Source organism: Telopea speciosissima, chromosome 4 (genome assembly GCF_018873765.1).
Source record: "Telopea speciosissima isolate NSW1024214 ecotype Mountain lineage chromosome 4, Tspe_v1, whole genome shotgun sequence".
Taxonomy (NCBI): Eukaryota; Viridiplantae; Streptophyta; class Magnoliopsida; order Proteales; family Proteaceae; genus Telopea; species Telopea speciosissima.
In genome coordinates this window covers 33,322,497-33,334,765 of record NC_057919.1, presented here as the reverse complement: position 1 = coordinate 33,334,765, position 12,269 = coordinate 33,322,497, and positions in this window count along the sequence as shown.

Here is a 12,269-nt window from a genome sequence, read left to right as displayed (position 1 = left end):
ACTTAGAGGAGATAATCATTTTCGTCCATTATGTTCTCAATTTCCATACCAAGTCAAAGTATACGAAATATATATATGAAAAAAAAAAAAAGTTGTTGAATCATCTGATTCAAACATACGGAGCCTAAGATATAGGCCTCCGAACGTTCCAAGACCAACCCTAGATGGTCTTGGCCCAACCCAATTCACAAGTAAACTAGCCAAAGTGGAAATTTTTTTGAAATTTGATACTCTTAGGTTAGTCGACATTGAAATTGTCCGATTCGCCAACGAGAGATTGTTGTTCGATTTTCTCTGTTGTCGAATGGACTCCTTGAAATGGCAAACAGAATCTACATAGTGTCGACCTTGGTAGATTCACACTTCAACAAAAACTAAGCTCTGATCAACATTTAGAGCCTCGATTCAACACCAAAGATTGTTCGTCGTTAGGCCTTTGTTGTCAAACCAAATTTGAACGTTGTCAAATTGAAGAGATATACAAAATATTGTGGTTTCCATATTTTTTGGATTTTGGAGCCCATTGCAGATGGGAACCCAATTTGGAAGCAGAGAACCTATTTTAGGTCATTAATTAGCCCACAAGGAACTTCCCACCCATGATCTACATGGTTACATTTGATTGGCCAAGCTTGTTGCAACTATTTTGCACAACTAATGTATAATTACTTGGAACAAACCCCCCGCTGAACGATTTGGATGGGGTCATGACACCGTATAACGTACTTAGGATTGCGTACTCCTCTCAAAATCTATAAATACAAGGCCACTCACATTAAGGGGGATCGCTCTCTTTGTCTACCTTGAACTTTGGCTACAAAATGAGTTTAAGAGAAAGTAAACCCTAGTTTGGGTTTAGTTGTATTTGATATTTGGATTCTCTCCTGAGTTAAGAGCGGCAACCTCCATTCACGTTGTTCTTCAAGTCTATAAGATTCTAGCTTTTTAACTTGCTTGATTTTATCCTTTCTCTACTAGTGTTCCTTACCCCCTTTTTCCGTTATCACATGTACATATATCTTGGTAAATGTTGCATACATCCACGTTGTTGTTTAAATTTTAATTCTTTGAATATAATTAGGAATTTCAACCATGCATGTTGTCCATTTTCTTCTCTCCATGTATTCTTAGACTAAGACTTTGTATATATTTTATGTTCTCTTGTATGCTTATGCCTTAGTTTTTTTTTTTCACATATCCATGATTGTTTTCACAGATTTTCCACTACTTCGATACAACATGCAATGATCTCACTATGGATTAATATGACTCTTCTTATTAGTCTCCATACTACATGTTGTTTATGTTGCATGTATGCATATAGTTTAGGTTTCCTTGCTTGCATTTCTTTGTCTAGGTATAGGTTTTGTTTTGCATCTATTTATGATTGTTATTTAGGGGTTGTATGCGTCATTGTCTTATTAATTCATATGAATTCATACACATTTTATTTTCTCTTGTTTATGGTTTCACCTAAAAATGGGGTTTTATCGATAATCCCTAGGGTTTAACTTTGATTTCATGATTTCGTATTCAAATTAATAGTTTCAAGGTTTTTTAAATGTCTTCACTAATGATTTTCCTTCCTATTTGTTTTTTCTATTTTAAGTATTTTCTAGGATATTTCTAGATTTTTTTTAGCCATAAGAGCTTTCATAATTTTCACCGTTTTGTTTTGTGCACAAGTTTCCATGTGTTGCGTCAAGAAATCTCTAGCGGGTCCACAATGGTAAGACCTGCACAACACAGCAAACAAGTCGGGAGGTGAGCGCCGGGCCCGAGGTGCCGACGAGGGACTCTCCGATGCCTAAGTTAGGTCTCTCTACCAAACATATGAAACAAGTGAGAGTTTCAAGAGTTCAATAGATTTTCTTATCTTTTCTAGAGTAAGACTTGCTCAGCAAAACAAACCGGCAAAGGGAGGTAAGCGTTGGGCACAGGGTGCCAACGAGGGACTCTCCGATGCTTAAGTTAGGTCTCTCTAGCAAACAGATGAAACAAGTGAGAGTTTCAAGACCATGCATATTTTCTCTTAGTTTTATTGTGATTAATAGGGGTTTTCATCATTGCACTTGATTCTTTTGGACTCTCACAATTTCGTTTTGGTTTCATATATCTATGCATTTAGGGTTTGCACAGAACATATGACCTTGTTATATTCTACGTTCCACATTCTATTTTTTTGTCATTATGTATAATAACCTTGTGGCCAAATCTTCGGATATGTGTTTCTATCCCTTTTCTTTTATTTACATCCTTGTACTAATTCTTTCTTTGTAGCCAAACGGTTTGGGTATGTGCATTCTAAATCTAGCTTTTTATTTTCTTGTAACTCATAAATTATTTTTAACTATATTTTCTAGTTTTAGCAACAATTATATAGTTTGGCCAAGTAATGGGAAAACTGGTTTAACAGAGTGGATTGGGGTGGCTAATACCTTCCTCAGATCATAACATTGACCCATATCCATACCAATGGTTCGATTAGTCCCTATTGGACAATCTTGGAGTCAACCTTTTGTTTTGTGGGTCCTAGACTCTAATCTAGGTGATAGCTCTTGATTTGTTTTCCTCTTTCTTCTCAATGAGGTGAGGTGGATAACATTCTACATCTCTTCTCTTGCATGGGTAGATTAAAGGTTCATTGTTCTCACAGTAGGCTAGGCGATGATGATTAAGATGTTCCAAGACGTTGGAAACCCATTTTTAAGCTCTGGAGGTTCCTTATACTCCTAGTGGTGTTCCAAGTCTTTATGATGATTTTGTGACAAAATGGCTAAAAATGTTTTTTTTTTTTTTAAATAATAAGGGTAAAATAGATTTTTTTTTTTTATGTAGGTGAGACCTGGCCTAAACCTAAAACTAGGCTCGACCTTAGTTTAGAGTCATACTTGATTCAAGCCCAAACCCTAGAGTCAATCCAAGTCAGTCAAATAAACTGACTTGAGTCAACATGCAAAAAGAATATGCTAATGCCATCATTTGGTTAGTTGATCAGTCTCCAACACCAGCGAAGCTTTGTTGGAATCATTAGATTCTTTGCCGTTGATTTATGGGTAGTTACAAAATTTAGACTTTTAAGTCTAAGGTTTACAAATGTGTACATTGGTTTTATCAAAAAACTTACCTAAACCCATCCAAAGACCCTAGGGGACGTGATGGAGTCAACTAATTGAGTTGCGATCCACCACAACCTTAATCTCGGTTGCATGGAGGAGTTTACCTCTATTGTTAGCTACTATCCACCCTAATCCCCTTAAGATCAAGGAGATCTCTAATAGTTTGGATGAGGAACACCACCTAGGACATGGGGAACATCTTAGGATATAAATGATACCCTAAGATGTTGAAGGATCATCTTTAGCACCTTCTAAGATCCCTAAAAGAGAGATATAGAGAAAGAGACTCCCTTTGTCTGCAAGTCCCTCGCAGTTATACATACTTAAGCTCCTCTAAACTTGAGCCTAGCCTACTCTAACATCCTTACAATCTTCACGAGTTTTGAAGCTAGGTAAGTCTTCTTTCTTTTATTTTTTTATTTCATTTGATTGCATACACTATGTTTTGAGATATCCTCCAAACATTGCAGGCATGTTATTTTTGCCTACAGTTAGGGGTGTAAATGAATAGCTGAAATCTGTTTTCGTATCCGTGTCCGTATCTATTTAGCACTATCTGAATCCATCCGAAAGCTAAACGGATGCGGATACGGATAGGCTATAGCTATCCGAAAAGCTATATTTACATTTAAACGAATAAAATATCCGATCTATATCTGTGTCTGTATCCGTTTAGCACTATCTGAATCCGTCCGAAAGCTAATCGGATGTGGACGCGGATATAGCACTATCCGTTTACATCCCTACCCACAATAGGGCAGAGGTGATATGTTATCAATTAAGGTCTGCATAAATAACTTTTAATAGAGCTTTTTGTACATTAAAATAGTACACTTCATTATTTTTTCCATTAACCTTGTATATTTTTGCTTTTTTTAAGTCATATGTACTATTTTTTTTATGATTTTATGCACTACTTGTCCATGGTTTGGTTTTACTATGTCACCATATATTCCAATCTTTTGACGACAATTGGATATGGTTTTATAAAATTTGATATCAATTTTTTTTATAACAAAGCAAAAGTATTAACAAAAGAAAAACTCTATTACATCATCCCTTATTACATCACATAAGTTAGTAGTTTGGGCCTTAAGTGCACCCTTATAAGCCACAGACATATGGTATTCATCTTTAGTGATAATATTTACATTAACCAATAACATCAAAGAGGAAATGCCCAAAAGCAGACAAAACAAATCTCATTATCAACCTTCTTGGTTCCCTTGTGATAACCACCTCGCCAGCTTCTCATCACTCACCCATACCTCTATTCTTTAGAACCCTTGGTCCAACTCCTACTGCAAACCTTGCATGAGGCTTCTGGGCTTTGGTGCCATCATGTACCCTGTAATACCATAACTCACCACAACACAATGAAATTTAGAATTAAAAAGAACAATTATTGCCCAACCTCTACTCTTTTGGAACCCTTGGTCCAACTCCTACGACAAACCTTGCATGAGGCTTTTGGCCTTCGGTGTCAGCATATACCCTGTAATACCGTAACTCACCACAACACAATGAAATTTGGAATTAAAAGGAACAATTGTTGCCCAACCAGAGTTGAAGTACAAGGATCAAAACATCCATCACAAATCAGTACAGGTTGATCCTCAGATGGAATGGTCATGTATTCAGTTAAAGACATATGCCGCATAAGATACAAAATGGTTATGTATTCAATCAAAGACATATTCCACGTAAGATGAGGAATAACATCCAAATATGGTATTGCAAGATATTTTAAGTCAACTATCCATCCATTAATGATTCAAAAAACAATCAAAGGGGAGAAGCCAGAATGCATAAACACACATCTATATCTAAAAATCCAAATATATTAACTAGAGATATCAACAATAGAGAGGAAATGAATTCTATCAAATTTTAGCATATATGGAGCACATGAAATGGAATCAAATAGATCAAGAAGAGAAGAAGCTTAGAGGTACTTCGTATACAAACCTAATGGCCCAACAAACCAAACTTGTTTAGAATTTGGACAAGAAAAGAAACAGATGCCAAATAGTTGCAATGTCTTTTTTACCCAAAGGGTAGATAGGGTCAAGAAAAAGAAAATTATTTAACTTATCCTCAATAGCAACACTGTCGCTTAAATTTTTTCAAAAAAAAATATTTTAAACCTAGGATGAATCAGGAACTTCCACAACATATGTCAAAACTGTCTTTAACCCTATGAGAACCTAAATCCCAAATTTTCTTTGAGCAAACAATTCATAACAGAGTGACTCGACAAACTACCCTGTTGGGATAAGAAACAAAAACCATTTCTTGCCCCTGTGTTGGGAAGCAATCAATATCTTAACTATAGCTTGAGCAATGTGAGACGGGAAAATAGAGAAAATTAAGTAACAATTCTACTACCCTCTCCGAATTAATTCACCACCTGATTCAACCCTTCCAACTTATTACAATGATGTTTAACTCCTGAATGGTAGAAACCCAAGGGTCATTCCAAATGGACAAAGTTGAGCAGGATTCAGATCTTCTATGACTTGGGCTATAGCAACCATCTTCTGGCCTTGCAACCTGTGCGTGACACCTGTAAAGTGAAGGATCCAACTGTAAGTTTTTAAAATTTTGAAACCTTTGAGTTAAAAACGGTTTCAGGCATTCAACCAAGCCAGACTAGTCTGGGTTTACCAAGTCGGACCGATTTACAACTAAAACAAAAGAAACGAAACATACCCCACTGTCCCATTTTTAAATTTAAAAACCCTCGATTTGAAAATCCCAGCGAACCTGCGCATCCCAAACCCTCCTTCCTCCATCGTCCACATTTCAAATTTAAAACCCTAGCACCTCAGTCTTCTTTATGCATAGCACAAACAAACCTTCTTCATCCTCTGGCTGGCGAACCTCGAAGGTGGGAACTCAAACTAGGGAAAGATTTTTAGAGCTTGGAAGCTCCAAACCGCTGTGGGAAAACAAGGAAAGGCTATGAAATGGCAATGTAAATTCTCTCTGTGTTCTCTCTCTCTCTCTCTCTCTCTCTTCTGAAGCTATTGATAGAATGTAGTTGCAGAGTTGTTATACCTGTAGAACACTGTTTCACCTCTCTTCTTTGTGCGTAGCCTAAACCGACCTTCTTCATCCTCTGGCTAGCAAACCTCGAAGGTGGGAACTCAAACTTTTCAACCAGATTTTGGAAAGATTTGAATGGCTTGGAAGCTCCAAACTGTTGTGAAAAAAATACGAAAAGGGTCTGAAATGGGATTGTAAGTTCCCTCTCTGTTATTTCTCTCTATCTATCTGCTGAAGCTAATTGCTAGACTATAGTTGCAGAATTATTATATCTTTAAGCTATATACTTTTCTCTATTTCTGTCCTATCTAATCTGAATTGCTGAAGCTATATACTATCTAAGCTATATACTTTTCTCTATTTCTATCCTATAGTTCCTAATCCACCTGTGATCCTATCTAAGCTATATACTTTTCTTTATTTTTCCTGACAAGTGATTGGAAAATAAGGCTTGCTGATCCTGTCAGGTTAACATTTTCCATCTCCAAGTTCATGGCTTGCTTGGGTTTTCAAAGTAGGCTTGGCATGCCTTGTTTGTAAACTGTAACACATAATGGCCCATTATATTTTATTATTATTTACTAGCAATAAATCTGAATATATAATCCTACAAAAGTCATTTGGGCATCAAATATTATGGGCATAATCAAAATCTAGTGGCATTTATAAAATATTCTTGTTACTTGCAAATTCACCTATGAACATTACCTTACTTGTTCTAAGGAGAACACTCAATGTTTCACGTCATCAGAGTTACCATCTCAAGATATTTCTACGTGTGATGTTCTTGATGGATCTCAAGCAAATGGCACCCCTCAAACTTTCACGGCACTTTTATGGGTATATAAATCTATAAACCTTTCATTATCATGAATATGAGATATTACTATTGTATTTAGTAATGCCATGTTTTCATTGTTCCATTGTGCAGTGATTTGGTTCTTCACAAGGTTCAACAACACCACCTAGAGTTAGGAAGAGATGAATATGTGAAAAGCTTCATTTAAGCTTTCATTTTTTATTTTAATTTTTCTGTGTATGTAAGATTTAACCATTCTTTATATTGATTGATGCAGGATGAAACTTTTGGTGAAGATGAGACACAGGAAAGCCGAGACAGAGTATTGGACAACACTACTTTAAGCCAGTATTTTTGAATCCATAAGAAGATCAAAATGGAACTTTTTTAGGCAGTTCCCTCTTATATACTCTTCAAATGTCCACTGTCTTGTGTTGGAGACATATGTTGAGTAGACAACGTTTTGGAAACAGCAGTGCATCTATTGCAAAGAGATGCTCTAAATGTTTCCCTTTCCTTAGACTATGATTTAGTGTGATTCAAGTTTGATGTTCCCTTTCTGTCCTTTGTTTCTTTTAGATGTTGTCCTTTTAGTTAGTTACAAAGATATACTATTATACACTTAGATTGTATTGCCTTTAGTGTTTATTTTCCATTGACTTGCTCTTAACCTTTACAATGTAATACATCTAAGATAAATAGGCAAGAGCACCAAAAATTACAATTACGTAAACATAACCAAAGTCACAGATAGTCTAAAAGCTAGGGATCATTTCATCTTTGAGCATGAACTAGGAAGTACTATATATCTATGATCAAATTATTACTTTTTTGTTTTTGCCTTTAAATTACTAACTGGTTGGGCTACTATGCATGGTGTGATACTATGATATGTAATTTCCCTAAAATGTGGGAGTTTGAACTCTTGTCTAGATGACTCATTTGGATCCAGGGGTAAAAGTGGATACCAAACATAGCCATTCCCTTCGTTCAAGAAAAATTTCTAGTATGTCCATCAATCCAACTGTTTTCTACTGTGGTGGTCGGGAAAATGTCCAGGTTTTAAATCATATTTGTAAGGGAATTGAAGAGTGTGTCTTTTGTGGCTTTCAAGATGCAATGAATGATAATACAGCTACTGATTATGGCAATATGGCTAAGTAATTCCTCCAGGGTGAAATAGCTTTAACATCAAACAAAAATGGCAGCAAACCCTGCTCTGTTTCTTTCACAAATCATCTTCCAATTACCGACTTTATTCTGAGCAGTTCACAACTCCCATCATCTGAGGGTCCAAATGAAAGCTGAGTAGGAGAAAGGGGAAGCATGCATAAGATTTCTTCACCTGAAATGTAGTTCTGGTGAGGGACATTGGGAAGGCTTTACCTAATAAGTCTAAACATCCACTTCTACCAGTGGATGAGACCAAAAAGACTCATCATGGTGGAATTTGAAGTCCAATCTACATTTTGGGTGATATTGTAATGTATTGGATGAGAATTTTTATAATGTATATTAGCATAGATCAATTTAAATATTTGAAAATTTAAAGATATATTAAGAGGGTGAATATTATTTATGTTTCCTGAGAATTCTTCCCTTCTCCATATTCTATTTTGAAAGCTTATAGGTTCAAGTGTCAATCATCAATAATTTTTTAAACAAGTGGACAAATTCTAATTGGAATGTAAATTTACATCGACAAAAGGGCAAAAAGAGTAATTTGTAGGCTTTGATAGAATTTATTTTTAAAAACATTGAAGAGCACTAAAAAGCAAAGGGAAAAGGTTTTCAATGCACCCAAAAAAAGGAAGGGTGGGGCAAAATGTTTTCTAGATTAATGATCTAAAACTCTTTAGATGAAGTCCAACAGTTGACAATTTTTTTTTTTTTTGGTCCAATCATCCCACACTAAATGAGAACAACTGTTGACAAAGATATGGAAACAATGAGATTGGTTACTAGAATATTTAAACTTGAAGGGAAAGAGAGAAGTGCAAGAGGATGTGGGGGAGATATGCCTCATGGAAGATAGGATCATCATACTTGAATGCTACCAGCTTTGAGAGGTAAAATCCTATGCCCTTGGTCATCCCAAGGTAATTCATTTGTTCTAATAGCACTCTAGCATGTCTCATAGGGGTATGGTTTTTGCCATTTGCATGAGTGCCCACCTAAAAAAAAAAAAAAACAGCAGAAAATATATTGATCTACTGGGATAATTACTCTTGTAGCTCTCAACTTAGCCTTATCCTAATCAATTTGAACCAAATTACTTCATGGCTCTGTGATTTCCAAATCTACAGTTCCTTCACTTGAAATTACCCTTCCCACCATCCTTCCTATCTTCCGCATGTCACTTTTTGTAATCAAATTATGACAACTATTGCCTCATGCTTCACTTATACTGGAATGCTAACCAACTAGGAATAACGATTATTCAAATATTCTATTTTTGACAAATAAGTTAATATGTTGACCGCTACTTGAATAATTAAAATGGATCCAAACAAGAAAATTCCACACATCATAATCCGCTTATCTAGTTAAGTATAAGTAATACAAAAAAGATTACAAGATCTACAAGAACTTTCTGTTTCAAACTTCCATACTAGACAACACTTCAATCTCGAAACGAAAGATAAATAATAGCAACAGACAACAATACACCATATGATAACAATATTTCTAAAATCAAACACTACATAGTGTTGAGAATCGTCTCTTTATGCTTGAAATCGAACAGGCTCACGAACAGGATTGCGAACATGATCACGAACAGTAGTGGATGATGAAGATTCATCAAGCTTGTGGTAGCTCACCCACATGAAGGAATTTGGATGATCCTCATTTGCAGGGCATTTGTAAAACTAGTGATCGTAATTTTTTTTAGTATAGTGGCGTTAGAGGTGTTTATAAAGAGGAGGAATAGGTGAAATGACTCAGGTTGAAGTAGTGAGAAAGCTGAATGAACAATACCGGTGCTAGAGTCATAAAGTGGACAAGCAGGTGATGACTCGGGTTGAATTTGTGAGAAAAGATGAATGATACAGGTTAACAGAAGATATGGCCTGGCACAAAAAATAATTTACAATAGCCAATCCCAAGCAATTGGTATGCTAGCTAAAGCAGGGATTTACAAGCAGCACTTCTATTCAGGGAATTATCATATTATTAGAACTTTCAGTGTTGCAGACTGCAATACTTTGACTTCGTACAAATCTTATTTTGCAATGATAAACTAGCATTTTGACCATATAATCACGTGCAACAGGCACCATCCTTTCAATAGATATAATACAACCATGCTTAATTAGCTCCAACATACTACAGAGGAAGCTAGTTATCTTGCATTAAGAAGCATCCTAACCACAAGTAAGAGCAACCTTGAGAACTGCTAGCCTCTGTTGGTTCACTTATCACAATAAAACTCTACGAATATGCAAAAAACAAAACACAAACCCTCACATTTACACACACACAAAAACAGAGAGAGAGAGAGAGAGAGAGAGAGAGAGAGAATGAGAACCAAAATATGTAGCAAAATCTTCACATCTACACACACAAACATAGAGAACGCGAGAGATAACATCTTGAAATCAACTTTGTGAGATGGATCTTCTAAAAAATATGGAGAACAAACAAAAAAGAGAGAAGGATAACAGAGATTCAGTTTCTGCAACTACATTGAAACCGAGTTCTTACATTGCCCTGTAATTGGGTGATAAACCCAGGCAGATCGAGTTTGTGAGAGAGAGAGGTAACACAGTTCTTGATAGAGAGAGATAACAGAGACACGACAAATTTTATGAGAGAGATAGACTTACATTGCTGTTTCTGCACCCAGAAGCTTGAACCAAGGTCATTTAGAGCTCCCAAATCTTTCCCAGATCCAAATCCTTATTTTTACGATTTTTGTTCCCACCTTCGAGCTTCACCAAACTAGAGGAGGTAAGAGAGACAGATTTTGTCACAAAGGAGCCAGAGAAGGAAGACGATTGGGGTGGGTTCGAAAGAGGAGGAAGAAGAGAAAGCTCAGGTTCGCTGGGAAGAAGAAAGGAGAGTTTCAGATTTGAAAATGGGACAATGGGGTATGTTTCGTTTCTTTTGTTTTAGTTGTAAACCGGTCCGGCATGGTAAACCCAGATCGATCTGGCTTGGTTGAATGCATGAAACTGCTTTTAACTCAAAGTTTTCAAAGTTATAAAAACTTACCATTGGATCCTTCACTTTACCGGTGTCACGCGTAGAAGATCTGAATTCGAGTTAAGCCCTACCAACTCTTAAAGCACACCATATTTTTCAAGATAAGGAGAATCTTAACAACCCCATTCCAAATTAGAGATATCTTTTTATTCAAGGTAACATGATCGAAAAGACATTCGTTTGGAAAGTACCTAGCCTTCATAATTTGTGACCATAATTCCTCAGGCTTAGTTAACAATCTCCATGCAAGCTTAACTAATAAAAGCTTATTATGAAGTGCACATCCATGAAAACTTAAACCCCCTAACTCTTTTGGTAGACATAAAGTATTCCAAGAAAGTATAGATCTACCTTTTACATTGTCAGTTTCCCCCCTCCAAAATTGAGCACTTATAGAGTCCATCTTATTATAAACACTGAGGAGAAAATTAAAACAAGGCATCCAATGTAATGTCCCGCATTTCTAGTATAATACTTTAATATTGATTTAGATTGTTTGTTATTATTTTAGTGTCTATTGAATTGTTTTATTTATTTATGGTGAATACTGAAGTAGGTGGTGGCATGTTTGTGAGTAATCATGATAAATTAGATTTATGTATCATTAGTTAGACTAAGTAAGATTACCTAGAGTTAGGGGAATAATCAGGGTGGCATCATCCTATTGGACCACATATTTTTATATGGGGCTGCCACCATACACAAGTGAGGAGGAGGTGGCATGAAGTGGCTAGGCACCTAAATCATGCAAGCATGAGCTGGATTGAATGTTGTCAAGTGGTTAGTCAAGTTGGATTAATAATTTAATTAGTAGATTAACTAAATAAGAGAATGGTGAAGCATGAGATGGCCTCTTCAGAGTTAAAAGTAATTAATTATCTTAACTATAGTTGATGTTAGTGGATTATTTGAGATGACAACATTTTATTGGAATACATGGTTGCATATGGTGATGCCACCATGTGCTAGCCTAAGTTGGAGGTGGCATGGGAGGGATTGCCACCTATTGTGATAGATGAGGTGGCTACAGTACTCAACCACATGTTATGTTAAGGTGTTAACAACCTATTGGACCACATGGCTTCATGTGGTGAAGC